The sequence below is a fragment of the Gopherus flavomarginatus genome, chromosome 2, assembly GCF_025201925.1.
Source record: "Gopherus flavomarginatus isolate rGopFla2 chromosome 2, rGopFla2.mat.asm, whole genome shotgun sequence".
Lineage (NCBI taxonomy): Eukaryota > Metazoa > Chordata > Testudines > Testudinidae > Gopherus > Gopherus flavomarginatus.
In genome coordinates this window covers 254272217-254288164 of record NC_066618.1, presented here as the reverse complement: position 1 = coordinate 254288164, position 15948 = coordinate 254272217, and positions in this window count along the sequence as shown.

Genomic DNA, 15948 nt, shown 5'->3' with positions numbered 1-15948 from the left:
TGGTGTTGGGGTTGAAGATGGATGTGCAAGCACTGTCGTCAGTGCTGGCAATGGTTCTGGTGCTGGCTGCTTTTCCAGTTCCTGGTCTGGGACTGGAAGCACTGTGGCTGTTTCCGTTGTTGGCATGGGATCTGGGTCCACTACCTCTGTCTGGGTCTCTTGTAACACAGACGGGGCCTCAGTGGATGGCTCAGGAACAGGAATGGATCTGGAAGCTTGCCTGGTTTGGCTACGTGTAACCATTCCTACTCTCTTGGCCCGCTTCACCTGGTTGGCCAAATCTTCCCCCAGTAGCATGGGAATGGAATAATTGTCATAGACTGAAAAAGTCCACATTCCTGACCAGCCTTGGTACTGGACAGGCAGTTCAGCTGTAGGCAAGTCTACGGCTTGTGACATGAAGGGGTAAATTGTCACTTGGGCCTTTGGGTTGACGAAGGATTGGTGGATAGCTGACACTTGTGCCCACGTGTCTCTCCACGCAGTAACCTTCTTTCTGCCCACTCTCAAAATTTCTCTTCGCTATTTGAGAGGCATCTGGGCCTGGGGATCTTTTGTGTGATGGTAGTGTAATGAACTGCACTCGGTTGGGGTGCTTTGGGCAGTTGGCCTTTATATGTCCCAGTTCATTACACTTGAAGCATCTTCCCACTGACTGGTCACTGGGTCGAGGTGGGTTACTGGAGACTGGTGAGGTGGAAGAATAGGGCTTCTGTGGCTTTCCTTGGGTTGTAGGTGGGGTCTTTGGCTGCCCTCAGTTGTAGGGTTTATTGTCGGTGTGCCCCCTGGGGTGTTCGCTCCCCTTTACAATAGCTTTTTTCTTTTCTGCCACTTCCATCCATTTGGCTCCAATCTCCCCCGCCTCGATTACCGTTTTGGGTTTCCCATGTAGGATGTACCTCTCTATTTCCTCAGGAATACCATCTAAGAACTGCTCCATTTGTATCAGGAGGTGCAGCTTGTCCAGATTGTTAACCTTTGTCCCTGATATCCAGGCTTCATAATTCTTTGCAATGTGGTAGGCGTGTCGGGGGAATGACACATCTGGTTTCCATTTTTGGTTTCTGAACCGCCGACGGGCATGTTCAGGTGTTATCCCCATTCTGTATCTGGCCTTGGTTTGAAAAAGTTTATAATTGTTCATTTTCTCCTTAGGCATTTCAGCCACCACCTCTGCTAAGGGTCCACTCAGCAGTGGCCTCAATTCTACCATGTACTGGTCTTCAGAGACGCTGTACCCAAGGCAGGCTCTTTCAAAATTTTCTAAGAAGGCCTCAGTGTCATCACCTGCCTTGTAGGTGGGAAATTTCTTGTGCTGTGGAACCATTATTGGCGAAGGGTTGTTAGGATTGGCTGTGTTCTGTTGCCTAGCCTGTTCTAATTCCAGGGCCTGTCGATGGGCCTCCCTCTGGAGTTCTATCTGTCTTCTGTAGGCTGCATCTTCTTCTTCTTGTTTCCTTCTGTGGGTCACCTCTTCTTCTTGTTGTTTTCTTTTGTGGGCTGCCTCTTCCTTGGCTAGTTCTGCATTAATTAGTTCCATCCATCTTATGTTCATTTTCTTTGTCCATGGCTTGTTGCCCTGCTCGTTCCTGTCTCAGGCTTCCCTTGGAACTCATGGCTCCTGTTTTCTTGTGCTGAGGCGCCCTCTGGTGTTTACTGCCTGAAATGCAGGTTCTCTGTTGGCTTCCTGGGGTTGCTTAGCAACAGAGTCCTTTTAACTTCCTAGCCTCTCCCAAAAGAGTTAAAAAGCAAAAGAAACTGTCTTTCATTTACAAATGTGTTCTGGCTGGAGTGTGTTGCTGACCACTTAAGGCTGCTTTGTTTAACAAACGACCATCATTAAACCTTAATAGCCCTCCCTGTGCACAGCTAGACGGAGCAAGGGTAAAAAAAATTCTCTAGCTGCAGTTTAAAAAAATAAACCCTTTCCCTCAGCTTATAACCAGCTAGCAGAGAAGCAAATTAATAATCTTACTGGCTTTTGGATTCTTATCTTTCCCACGTGCTGCACACCATGTCCTAGCAATCTTTCCCAAATCTGAACCTTAGAGTCCAGGAATGAGATACTAGCATGAATTTCCCTAAGCTTAATTACCAAATTAGATCTGATAGGCTGCCACCACCCAAAAATATAGTGTTTTGGGGCACTCTGACATCCCCAACCTTCCCTGGGGACCCCAAGAACCCAGATCCCTTGGGTTCTTAAAACAAGGACAAATAAACCATCCCCTCACCTTCCCCCTCTCAGCACTTCCCTCCCTGGGCTATCCTGAGATACTGATTCTAACCTCTTAAATCACCATACAGAGAAGCATCTCCCTTCCCTTCCACAAAGAGGCAAACAGATTCAAGGAAAACAGAGAGAGAGTTTATCACTCCCTCCTCCCGTCCTGGTAAGTTATCCCAATCCCCTGGGATAAAACAAGGGAAACAAAAAAAAAATCAATCAGGTTCTCTAAAAAGAAATATTTTAATAAAAGAAAGGAAAAAGTAAAGAATTATCTCTGTAACTTCAAGATGTAAATATTACAGGGTCTTATAGCTTACAGACATCAGAAAGAGACTTTCCCACCAGTACCAATACAAATCAAAATATTCCCAGCAACTACACATATAAAAGTTAACCAGCCAGATCCACAATTGCAAATAGAGTAAAACAATTAAAAAGCCTAAACCGCCTGATTTTTACCTTCTATTTGAAAAGAAACTTAGAGAGCCTGTAGTAATGTCTGGTCTCTCTCAGACCCTCCGAGAGAAGAACAAAGAACAAAGAACTCACACAAAAACTTCCCTCCACCCAGCTTTGAAAGTATCTTGTCTCCTGATTGGTCCTCTGGTCAGGTGTCCAGTTCCCTGCATGTAACCCTTTTCAGGTATAAGAGACATTAACCCTTAACACTCCATTTATGACAGATGGAAAATAATTTCTCCACATAAACCTTGCTTACTGATATGGGTGGGACTAAGATCAGAATGGCCTTTGGCACTATGACTGCTCTTCCAGTCAGGAGCTGGAGGCCAGTCCACTGCCCTCAGCCCAGGGAGCAGACAGCTACACTCACAGGCTCCCTGGATGCACTGGTGAGCTGTGTGTTCTATGTAAAAGAGGCAGACAGAACTGGGCAAGTGTCCTCCACTCAACCAAGACTGCCACATCGCTGCCATTCTAAGAAGTGTATTTTCCAGTATCTGCAAAGACATCGCATAAATGATTAACACTGTTACCACTCAATGGGAGAAAGAAAAACAATTTTCCATGAATTAGGGATATTTGAATATCCCAACAAGATCTGTTAAGGAAAAAGGCCATTGACTAAAGACAATCACAAAACATTCAGGACAGTTGCAGCCTTAACTCTTATCCACTATGAAAAAGTCCTTGTCTACACTCTGTATTAAGTGTGAATGGAATCACTCCAATTGCACTCAGGTCACCTGGTGCACTGGGGTCTCATGGTGTCCTATACTAAAGGGCATCTTCAAGATGCAAATCCCAGATCAATTTTAGTTCACAGAAGTAAGTATGATATTACTGCTTATTTCTACTTCCCAAATTCCCTTGTAGGTATGCTGAGGGAGAATCTTCAGTGCTTGGGATTTTCCCTTTAAAAAATTACTACCATGAAAAGAGCATCTGCTAAGTTTGTCATATCAAGAATCCTGTCAGTCCCTCCTACCACATGTGTCCCTTTGAAAGGCTCCTGTCCTTTACTGGATTTTATCTGCTTTGTTTATCAGTTTTAAGATAGGTTGACCTTGAAGCTGTATGGGTGGGCATAGATTCCAGCTGTGGAGTAGGGCTGGGATCAGGGTCTTTGTTCCGGGGTCAGGTGGGATACAAGGAAAGCACAAGTAGGCTCATACATGATGACATTTTGTGACAGTGGCCATTTTTAGTATTCATTAGCTAACTTTATTTTCCAAATTAGATGTATAAGAATACAAAACCTGGCCAAATGGTGCATCAGCAGCATTTTTTAATGCCCTTGCTTTGTTCTCCTTAATTTAAACCTATATAGATCTATTTTTTTAAATAATAAGCACTTGGTTACTTTCCTACACTGCTTCTCCTTGAGAGTGTGTGCAAGGAGGGCACAGTCATCAGCAAATAGGAGCTTTCTTAATAGCTGTTTGAGTAACTTAGTGCATGCCTGAGTTGCTGTAGACTAAATAGACCCCCATCCAATCTAAACCAGATCTGTACACCTCTGTCAAAGTTCTGGAATGTGAACAAGAGCATGGATAGGGTGTCCAGATAGCAAGCGTGAAAAATCGGGACAGGGGGTGGGGAGGTAATAAGAGCCTATATAAGAAAAAGACCCCAAAATCGGGACTATCCCTATAAAATTGGGACATATGGTCACCCTAAGCATGGTTGAAAGGACAATGGCAAAAAGTCATTACACATCCTTGTTTCGTGCCATTGGTGACGGGGAAGGCTTTTCATAAGTCACCACACTCCATCGCCAAGGACATCGTGTCATTGTAAAATGAGTGGATGACAGCAATCATCTTCTCTGGGCAGACAAATTTATAAAAGAGTTTCATTAGGCACTCACATGTGAAAGACTTTGGTCAGGTCAACAAACACTATGTATAGGTCCTTGTTCTGTTCTTGAGCCTTCTTTTGTATTTGTCCAGCTACAAAGTTCACATCCATGGTGCCACAGCAAGCACAAAATCCACACTGTGACTCTGGCTACACCAAGTCCACTAGATGAAAGACAAGCCTGTTGAGGACAACCTGTGCAAGGATCTTCCCCACTAAAGACAGCAGTGAGATTATGCGATGGTTGTCACAGCTAGATATGTTTCGCTTTATTTTGTATAGATGGACTATGAAAGCATCCTTATATTGCTAGGACATGGTACCCTGTTCCCATATACAGTAACTTGCCACTTAACGTCCTCTCGCTTAACTTTGTTTCGATGTTACGTCACTGCTCCATCACAGAACATGCTTGTTTAAAGTTTGCAATGCTCTGTTTGGCTGCGTGCTTTGTCCATGGCTGGCAGCCTTCCTATCAGCTCCCCTATGCGCCACCCCCCCGGCACCTCCCACCTGCTGGCAGACCCCGCACATCAGTGCCTTCCCCCTGCTCCCCTCACCTCCTGCCCGTGGCAATCAGCTGTCTTGCAGGGTTCAGGAGGCTGGGGAAGGAGCGAGGAGGTGCGTACAACGTCCCACCTCCCTCCCCTGCCTCCTGCCCACAGCAATCAGCTGGTTTGCAGCATTCAGGAGGCAGGGGAGGGAGTGGGGAGGCTGCGCGCCAGGTCCTCGCTTCTCCCCTCAGCCTCCAGAATGCCACAAGACAGCTGATTGCCACGGGCAGAGGGTGGGGGGAGCAGGGAGACGGCACTGATCCACAGGGTTCACCGGGAGGCGGGAGGCATTGGGGGGCGCATAGGGGAGCTGATAGGGAGGCTGGCAGCATGTTTGATACCTGTATTAAATTGCTTGTTTAAAATTATTTAAAACTTATACCTGTACTAAATTTCTTGTTTAATATCTATATAATGCCCTTTTGTCTGGCAAAAAAAATTCCCTGGAGCCTAACCCTCCCCACCCCCCACCCCCATTAACATTAATTGTTATGGGGAAATTGGATTTGAGTAACATTGTTTCGCTTAAAGTCGCATTTTTCAGGAACATAACTACAACATTAAGTGAGAAGTTACTGAAGTCTTGAAAAATCTGGTGAGTTTCCTAACCAAGTGGGCACTTCTAAATGTGTACACTTTAGGTGGAATGCCATTGGGGCCTGGAGACTTCCTGTAGATAGCTGTATGATGGCCTTAGTAACCTTGTCTAAAGAAGGATCCACTGACAGCTCCTCCAGGACAGGATTCTGGGCGTGAGTTGATGGCTTAGTTGGATATAGTGGATTGACAGTTTAGGAGACTATCAAAGTGCTCTGCTTTTGAGAATATCATTTTTGTTTGTGAATAGCCGGCTATCATCTGTTGTGAGGAAAGGGGCTGTACCACAGGATTTTGGGCCAGACGTTATACAGAGACCTTTGTAGAAGGGTTTCATGTCATGCTTGTCAGCTACTTCCTGCAGTTCTGCAGCCTTCTGCTCCCACCAGTCATTCTTCATTACTCTTAATTCGGTCTGTAGTTAGTATATGTTTGGCCTGAAGGTACCTGGGCATTCTTTGCTGCTCATTTCTTGTACAAGATGTAGGATTTGTGTGTGTTGAGCATGGTCTCCAGGAGTTGGTCTATCTCAGGGATATTCTAATCAAACCAGTCTTGGTATTTCTGCCTGTCACTGGCTTCTGGTGTTGTCTTTTGAGGGGTTTTGCTGGTCCTGACTGGACCTCCTTAGCTTGCTCTTGGTCAAGGCAGTTCTTGGACCTTCACCTATAATTAAGTCTAGTAGGCTACTTCAGTCTCCTGACTATGTTCATGGAGGCAAACTAGTGCAGGAGTGTCACCCCTTTGCTGTCCCAGGCCTTTCTGCCTCCCTTTCCTTTCTGTACTCTCCCTTTATAGCAAGTCTTGTTTCCTCTATTGGCTGCAGCTGTGGATGTCTGCCTTCATGACTGGCAGCTCTGGCCACTGCCAGGTGGTATAGTCCAGCATATGCCACTGTTTTGACCTAGGATGCATCCATGTTGTCTTATTTTGTTGGCCTGTTGGGAGACTGTGTTGGTGGTAGTGAGATTGAACTGAGCACATTTGGAGAAAAGTAGTTGGCCATTGGAGTTTGACCTTCCAATGCCATGAAGGCCTACCACTCTGCTCCACATGTCAGCGTCAGCTGCCACATGAGCATTAAAGTCTCCAAGGACAATGAGTTTGTCCTGGTGTGGCAGACCTCTGATGACTCTGCTGAGATTCTCATAAAACGCCTTATTGATCTCATCGGTACAAGTCATTGTTGGTGTGTAGCCACTAATAACAGTGGCATATTGGTCTCTGGACAAGTTTATGCAGAGCACCTTAAGTTGGTCATTGAATCCCTTAGTGAGTGAGTCAAGCTTGCAAGCAAACTCACACCATATGGCAAACCCTAACCCTTGACCTTGCCAATCCAGGTCTTCAAGGTGGGACTCATCAGTGAGTCTGGTTTCACTGAGAGCAGCAATGTCTATTTTATACCTATTCACTGTTTTGGCATTAAGGGCTGTTCTACATTCTGGTCTTTGGTGACTGTCAAAAAGAGTTCTGAGATTTCATGACCCAAATGTCAGTCTGTGAATCTGCGTTTTATTTCAACTGCTAAGCTGACAATCAGCCAGAAGTGATAGCCTGACAGTTACAGAAAGGGCAGGCTGTGTTTAAGGTTCCTTTGCAGTCCCCTTTCCCTGGACTAGGGAGAATAGCACTACGCCTAAAAAGGCCTACTCTATCAATTCAGGAGGATAAAACCTCCCTATTTGCCCAGGTCTATGGAGAATAACCATCACCCTAAGGTCTGTCTGTTTGAAACGTTGTGACTAAGGACTGCTGGAAGCATCCTCTGTCTGTCCCTGTCACCGCTTCCTCATTGCCCCAATACTGTTGTAAATTAATTGAGTAAGATGAGCTAAATGAGGTGAATGAGTTGGTTGAACAACCCTGCACTCTGAATGGATTTAAGTGAGAGAGGTTTGTGCAGAGCCTCTCTCACTCTCTTGCCTAATCAGCTGTTGCTGCGCTGGTGAAATAGATGCCACAATCACAGCAGCTGGCATGGGTGTGGGATTTATATTTGGAGTTGTCCTCCTACATGACTTGCCAGTTTGAGCTAAAGAGCCTCATCTGCCCCTCGGTATAATGATTGGCCAGTGACTGTGTATATAATGCAGGGTACCCTGATATGCCATCACAAGAAATGTTTCATCTCTATCCTCATTGTTATCATCCTATTTGTTATAGCTAATGTGTTCTTTCACATCATCTGCCAATGAAGATTTCATGATGATCCTGGCAAGCAGGATGAGGTTTGAGGGTTACTCACATTTTCTAAGGTGTGACTCCAAGACTAGTGGAGGGCAGGAGCTTCTCACTCTTCCCATATAGACCTCTGGATTTCTGCCCACTGCCCACTTAATAAATAGGTAGTAAAGATAAAGATCTTTAGGAGTTTGAAAATCAGGTTTTCGAGGTTAAAGTTGTAAGCTGATAACAAGTTGACCCGCTTGCACTGTAGCATTGTGAAAGCTTAATGCTTAGCTTCTATTTGTTTTACCTTATACTACCTGCATTTTTCCATTCTCTAAGCATTGTAAATGTCATTTCTTTCCATAAGCACATAAGGCTGAGTCCTGATCTTTGCTCACAAAAATTCTAGTTCTGACATCAGTTCTGCACTGCAGCTCTCCATATTTTTAGTGGAAACCTTGTACAGTTTTACAAAGTGTTTATATTATCAGCTGTTGCAGGGAAGATATACGATCATGAACTCCAGATTAGGCAGGTAAAATGGATCAGATTTTCAAATAGTTTGTTTTATAAATGCTTATAAACGTTAAATTTGCAGCTCCCAGGCAGCTACTGCTGCTAGCTGATGATGAAGTCATCCCCGGTAGCTACTTAGGAATAGCTGTCAGTTCTCTGCAAAAGCTATTCAAACTTGCATGATTAGCCACAAGGATCCCCCATGAATAGAACCAGGTTTCTCTGTTCTGAACTGGAACTTAAGTGACACGGAGTCAATCGTTTACATTTTACAGAAAAGTAAACACTTTCAATGGATCATAGACATTAGTGATGGGGGAAATGCCTATTTATTCATCCAGTCTAGCGTCCAAGTTTGGCTTTTTATTTGATTGATGAAAAAATACCCTATTCATTTTTCAGGGGAGGAGGGAGGGGCAGTGGGGAAGTATGTGGTGGAGAAAATGCACAAAAAGCTACAGGAAAATGCTATAGGCAGTATAAATAAATCTCTGAACCCTTAAAGAGCTCATATAATTTGAGGAAAAAATATTATATAGATGAACTACTCTCCTCTTCACACGCACACTTACCAGTCACTAATCTTAAATGAGAGCCATACACATGGAGACTAGACCTTAAAAATAGATGCAGTCTCATCCTGCATCCAGAGAATAATAAATTGGCGCCAGGTAGCCCCACCACATAACATTAAATATAATAAAGCCAATACTGCACTTGCTCCTTTTATATAAGAAAAGAGGGCATTGATCCTGTATGTCCACAGAGAGTCCCACTAAAGTTAGTGAGGCTGTTAAGTTAATGGTCCACATATGCAGATCAGATTGCAAGTTTGGGGTCTTAGTTTGTAAAGTAACCACCCATCCCCAGATACTAAGGTGAAATCTTTGTCCCCACTACTGTCCGTTATGCTGGGTAAAAGGGCCAGAGCAGTATAAATGGGCTCTAAAAGCTCCAGATTTGGCTGTGGGAGATTTCCCCTCAGCTGCTGCCTTAATGTAGGTTTAAGTCTCATTTTCACTGCTTAGAATTACCAGGGACAGGACTTAATGAAGCTAGAACTTTGATTTTACTGGTTACTTCTTTAGGAGCAACTGGCCTTACTGGAGCACTCAGCCAAAGTCTACTGAAGTCAGTGGTAGTCTCTCACTTGAGTTCAGTGGTTTGGGATCAGGCCTTGAATGATTTTAAGAAAGACTTGTGATATGGTGTGTGAGACATTCTGGTATCTTTCCTTATGTGGAAAATGTGTACCTACCTATAATGTCAAGCAAATGCAACAATCAAACACGTAGTAAAAATTGAACATTAGTGTTAGTAATAATTTTATAACCAAATATTAAGAACATACAGGGCCAAATTCCCGTTGATTTCAATGAGAGCGGGAACTGGTCTTTAATAATGGATGTTTATAATTAATTTTAAAGCACAATTAATCCTATTTAAGAACACACCTCAAGAGTCATATGAAACGACCACTCCTAGAATGATTTTGCACAATAAAAACATAATGTTAATTTGTATCAGAGCTTTTTGTGAACATTGAAATAAAAAATTATAAACTTTAGATGTTCTTGTTTGCACTCTCACAGCACAATGCCATCCTGCACAATACTTGTGCTATAAGGATCATGGGGAACATAATTATTGCTCAAGAATATATTCATTATAGCAAAGTTATAGAGTACAAAAGTCTTTTAATAGGTAGTCTCAACCCCTAGTGAATAATGGAAAAACTTGGGTTATCTAATTCCAAATTCTTTTATTACAGTTATAGGTCAAACTCATGTGACTTCAAAGCAATGAAATTACATGACAGGAGACTCAATAAAGTATAACATGGAAAAAACAATAACTAAAAGCAAACAACATTAAAAGGTTCACAGGTTCATCTTCCTACACCGTTGAACTTAAAACTAGCTCAGCAGAATGACATAAATCCAGCTATAATAAAAGTCTCAGTCACAGTGTACTATTACTTAGCAAACTGGATTCCCTGTATTGAGAGAAATCTGTGTGATCAGCTGGACTACTCAATCCTTCAGCCTTTATACAGCAGAAACTCTCATTGATTTTAATAGAATTCAATAGTGGTTTTGATTGAAAGTCTGCAGGATTGGGCTCTCAAGTCTATTTACTTTTTCAGTATAAAATCCCAACAATTGCAATTCAATTCTAAGGTCTATTCTCCATATGTGTGGCTCTCATTTAATTAGTGGCTGGTAAGCGTGCATATCAAGAGGAGAGTAGCTCCTCTGCATAATAATTTCTCCCACAAATTATATGAGCTGTTTAAGAATTAAGAGATTTATTTACATTGCCTGTAGCATTTTCCAGTAGCTTTTTATGCACTTCCTCCTCCACCTTCTTCCCCAGCCACCTGCTGCCCCTCCTTCAAAAATTTAAGAGAGTATTTACTCAGCATAAGGGACTGTAGTGGGAACAAGGATCCCAACTTAGTATTTGGGGATGGGTAATTACTTTACAAATTAAGATCCTAAATATGCAATCTGATCTGCACAGGTGGACCCTTAACCGCCTCACTAACTTTAGTGGAGCTCTCTGTGGGCATAAGTTTATGTCCATGAAGAGCCGATTGCAGGCTCAATGCCCTTTTTCTTATATGAAAGGAGCAAGCGCAGTATTGGCTTTATGGTATTTAAGGTTATGTGGTGGGCCTACCTGACTCCAATTTATTATTCCCAGGATGCAGGCTGAGTCTGCATCTATTTTTTTTCCTACTGGCTCAAGAGATATAGAAGCCTTATCATTTGATTAATGTCTTATTCACCCTTTCGTTAAATAAGTTAAAAGGGTTACCCGTGATCCAGTCATTAATACTTATTTTGAGATTTGGCATAAAGTTAATTGTCTTCTAAAAATAGTCCAGCAATTTCTCCATTATGATCCTTTATGTTAGTTCACGTTTCCAAGATAACTTTAAAGTGTTGTTGTTTGTAAGTGTTGTAAGATGTTAAGAGAGATATTTTATGGAGGAGTTCTAATGCCTTTTTCCATACTGAAAGGTAAGTAGAAAATGCCAGGGATTAACTTTTTCAATTGTTTATTATTTATTTAAATGGTTGTCTTCAGGAAGACAAGATGCCAGCAATCCTGAAACAGGCTGTCGTTAGATTCTAGCTCAAGTAACTGATCATCATTAAGTTTCAATCTTCCTTTTTTAGGGAAGGTAGAAGAAGAGATGGCAATGAAGAAATACCAGTCATACACAGAGACCACAGATTTCTTCTCCCTTCAGAACTGGGTATAGCACAAAGGCATTGGCTGACCCCCGTCCTAGAAATCAAAAAGAATAATTGATTTATGGTGACTTGTTTCTGCTGTCACAGCGTGGGATTTGCCTTTCTGGGGTTCCTGCTAGGACATTCCCATTTGTCAGCTCTCCACTTTGGGACCGTTTTTGCTTACGGTCCATCAAAACCTAAGTTTGGCAAGCTTCTGATCATGCTGCAATGCTTTCTTTCTCTCTCTCTCTCAGTCTGGCTTAACATTATTTTGTTGTTTATTTCTTGTTTTTGTCTGTGAGATATTATAGGTTGGATCAGTATTATATAAAGGTCAGGACATTTTTGAGCCATTTTGATTTCCTCCTGTCTTAATAAACCCTCTAATGAACCTTGGGAAATTAGTTATAGATGCTGCAAAGACATGTAAGACAAAAGTCAAAGTGAACAGTTATCAGAAAACCCATACTCTGAAAATTATTCATCCAAACACTTCTGTGAACATTTATGACTAACAAATATAGTCAGAGAAAATCAGGATCACTTCACAAGCAATTCACTAATCATGGACCATGGCTAAAATAATAAATTTTGAGCCAGATTCTCAGTTGACTTTATTGTAGCTATTCTGACTTACACCAGCTGTGGATCTGGCTCATTATCTACAATGAGAAGCCCAACTAGCTCTAGCTAAAATGAACTACAAAGGCTACAGTTTCTAGTTTGCTATTCAACTGATATTTGTACAACACTTAAAAAGTATAAATGCTAGGGCTCTGATCTAGAGTCCACTGAATTTAGTGGAAAGCTTCCTATTAACTGGATCAGACCCTCTATATACAAGTGTATTATAAGCAAGGCTACGATTTAGTCAGGGAGGTCGTGGAAGTGACAGAATCCATGACTTCCAGTGACCTCCGTGACTTCAGCCCATGGTGGTCAGGAGCTGCAGGGTTCCCCTGCTGCCCATAGGGGCAGAGCTGCGGCATACCTCAGCACCTGTGGTGGCTTGCAGCTCCAGGAGCTGCCAGAGGCAGTGGGGGAACCCCCAAGCTCCTGGTCCCTGGGGGCAACAAGGAACCCCCAAGCTCCTGGCTGCTAGGGGCAGTGGGAGCCTCCAGAGCTGTCAGTGGCAGGGGAACCCCTGAGCTCCTGACCGCCCCTGGCAGTGGGGGAATCCCCAAGCTCCCAGCCACTGTGGGCCCCAGCTCCTGGTGGGCAGCAGGGGCACCTCATAGTTCCCAACCGCCACAGGCAGCGGAGGAACCCACCAGATTCTGTCCAACATGGCTTGTGGAGCTGTGGATGGTGGGGGTACCGTGCAGCTCCTGGCACCACAGGAGGTTGGGGCACCCCACAGCTTCTGGTCCCCCACAGGCAGCAGGGTACGCCGCAGCCCACAGCTGCTGCAGGCAGCTCCTACCCCCTGCACGGCTGACCCAATTCAGGTGGTGTGGGGATCCACAGATCCCCATTTTGTCACGGATATTTTTAGTAAAATTGCCCGTGGCCTGTCCATGACTTTTAATAAAAATATCCATGACAAAATCTTAGGCTTCATTTTTTGGATCTTTTTAAGTTCTTTCTCTTTGTGAATGGAAGTTAATATCTTCTTAGAACTGAGAAGACCACCCTCTGATTTGAGCTTTACGTAAGTAGAATCCAGTTGCACTAATTTGAAAGATGGCTTGGTAATTCATTAAGCATGAAAATGTGGAGCACAGTTAATTACACAAGTGATTATTTTTGCATGTAACTGTCTTCTACGTTTACTTTAATGTGCAAAGGTGCTTTAAATTCAACAATGATGGACCATAAACCTGTTCACCTCTTCATATTATTTTACAGGGACACATAAATGCTTTGTACACAGTACTGATTTTGGAAGTGTTAACATTATGAGAAGACAACATGATTTTTAAAATCCAGAGTATGATGCTTACATATATTTGTGTACATCACTAGAAGGAAGCACTTTAAAAGTACTAGGAAAGGAAGTACTATTTTAAAAGTTCCAGTGAAACTTGTTTTCCAAAGCCCCTGGCCACCCATGATCTATGTGTAATATTTTGTTTGAGGCACTTTCAAAATATAAATAATATTAAAGCACGATCACATTTAAAATCCTTCCCACCCCCATGATTAAGAATGATTATGACTACGAGTCAGTCATGGAGGTCACAGATTCTGTGATTTTGCATGACCTCTGTGACTTCAGCCCCAGGCGGTGAGGCTCTGGCTGTCAGCCCTAAGCGACAGTACTTGAGCTTTCATGATTTATTGTTTACGGCCTGCATCCTGTCCATGACTTTTACTAAAAATACCTGTGCCAAAATCTTAGCCTTAAGGATGATATAGCTCAAGACTATTCTGAGCTGGCCTGCCTCTTCCAGAGTCAGACTTTCAGGTCAGAGATTAATAAGAGACACAGAAGCTGATGTGCCAATTCAAAACAGAGCACAGCAAGTAGCAGACCAATGTAAGATGCAAGTAAGAAGACTGCATAAACTGGTTCAGTACTCAATTTCTACTAGTACATGCAGCTGGAAGATGAAATTCTGTGCTGTACTGGGAAATTCAATATATTTGGCAAGTATAAAAGGTTACTTCATTGATGGAGAGCTGTTTATGTAAAAAATTATGAAAATGCTAATTACATTTTTGTAGCCTTCTAGTGCCCTGTCCTCACTCTAGCACCTCACTGTTTTTTTCAGGTACCGTGTTTGGTCACAGAAATCCTGACAAACAAACTTGACCCACTGCTCTTATCCCTGGCACTACCATTACTGCTCCATGTGCTTGGTCCCGATACTGACACACTCATCAATTTTACATTCTCTTGCTGTCGCTGTTTCTCTGTGGAAACCCTAGTAAGTTTAGATCTGTATTTAAAGACAAGAAAAGAGCAGACTACAAAAGATTCAGGATGATGCCACAGCACAGGTCATTTCTCAATTAATCTGAGCCATCCACAGCTAAAAATGTTCATTGGTGGAAGCCTGATATAACTATGATTTTTTTGTCAAAATATAAGAGCACAACTGCAATGAAATATTGTCAGTGATTTTGTTTGATTAGTATATTGCAAATCTATAATGATCACTATGATTTTAAATTTATTTCAGACATTTTGTACTTATAACAAGATGTTCACCTAAACAAATTAATTACCATATTCCCAGATCCTTCACCTTAACAGTAAGTATTATTTAATGTACACTGCCCACAACATGCTGGGCACTTTAAAGAATACAGACACGTTCCCTGCTCTGAAGGGCTTACATTCTAACAAGGCAGACCTAACAAGAGAAAACTGCACACAGTAAGTGGGGAAAGAGGAGAATGGAAACATATGGGGCACAAATAGAAGGACACATAATAATTTATGTGTTATGCACACATCTTGTTTCATAATACATACAAAATCCCAGCCACCTAATCCATTAAAATCCTGCCCAAGGAAAATTGTCCCTTTAACTCTCATCCTCTGAGATGATCCAGGTCCCTTGACCATCACCCCTGCTCTTATTTTCCACCAACCAACCACCTTCATCCTCACACCACATGACACCCCCAAATATGTAATCCTGAAAGCATCACCCACACTAATACATTACTCCTTACATCTGAGGCTCTCAGGTCTGCAGGCAGTTTGGATCCCCACCTACATCAAGCTGCCTGCTGACCCGAGAGTTGGTAATGTCCTGTCTGCTGATCAGACAGTTGGCAATGTATCTATGGCAGAGTCAGCTCCAGGAGATAGTCAGGAGGATCTTGCCTCATTTGAGGTTAGGGGTGATGGGAGAGGGGTGCTGGGGCCTGGTGCTACATGCAGTGGGCATCCCAGGTGCACAGGACCACAGAATGAAATAACTTGTCCTAATGGGGACAGAAATAGCCTATGGTTACAGTACCAGGTTCCCAGGTGAGGGAAAGAGAGGACCTCAGCTGGACTGCTCTACTCCCTGCCTGCCAACCCACTGATGCAGCAATTCCAGGAGAAATTCTTGCTCCTTGGCTTATAATAGCTATGGGGGTCCTTTCCTTCATTGGTGTCTGGATCTTAAGTGGGAAGGGACTCAGCTGGGAGATCTCCTCCAAGCCTGATGGTATAGTAGCACCAGCTTAGGGTGGAGCATTTTCATACTGTGCCTATTCCAAGCACACACCATGGCATCTGAGCACATCCATGGTTCCAAAGAGTTTTGTCTGAGTCCAAAGACAACCCCTGGTTTGTAGCTCTCTACCTGTGTTACCAGGGGACCTGCCTCCCTTGAAACTTTCCCAAAGGGCATTATTGACTGTTTGTCTTTAC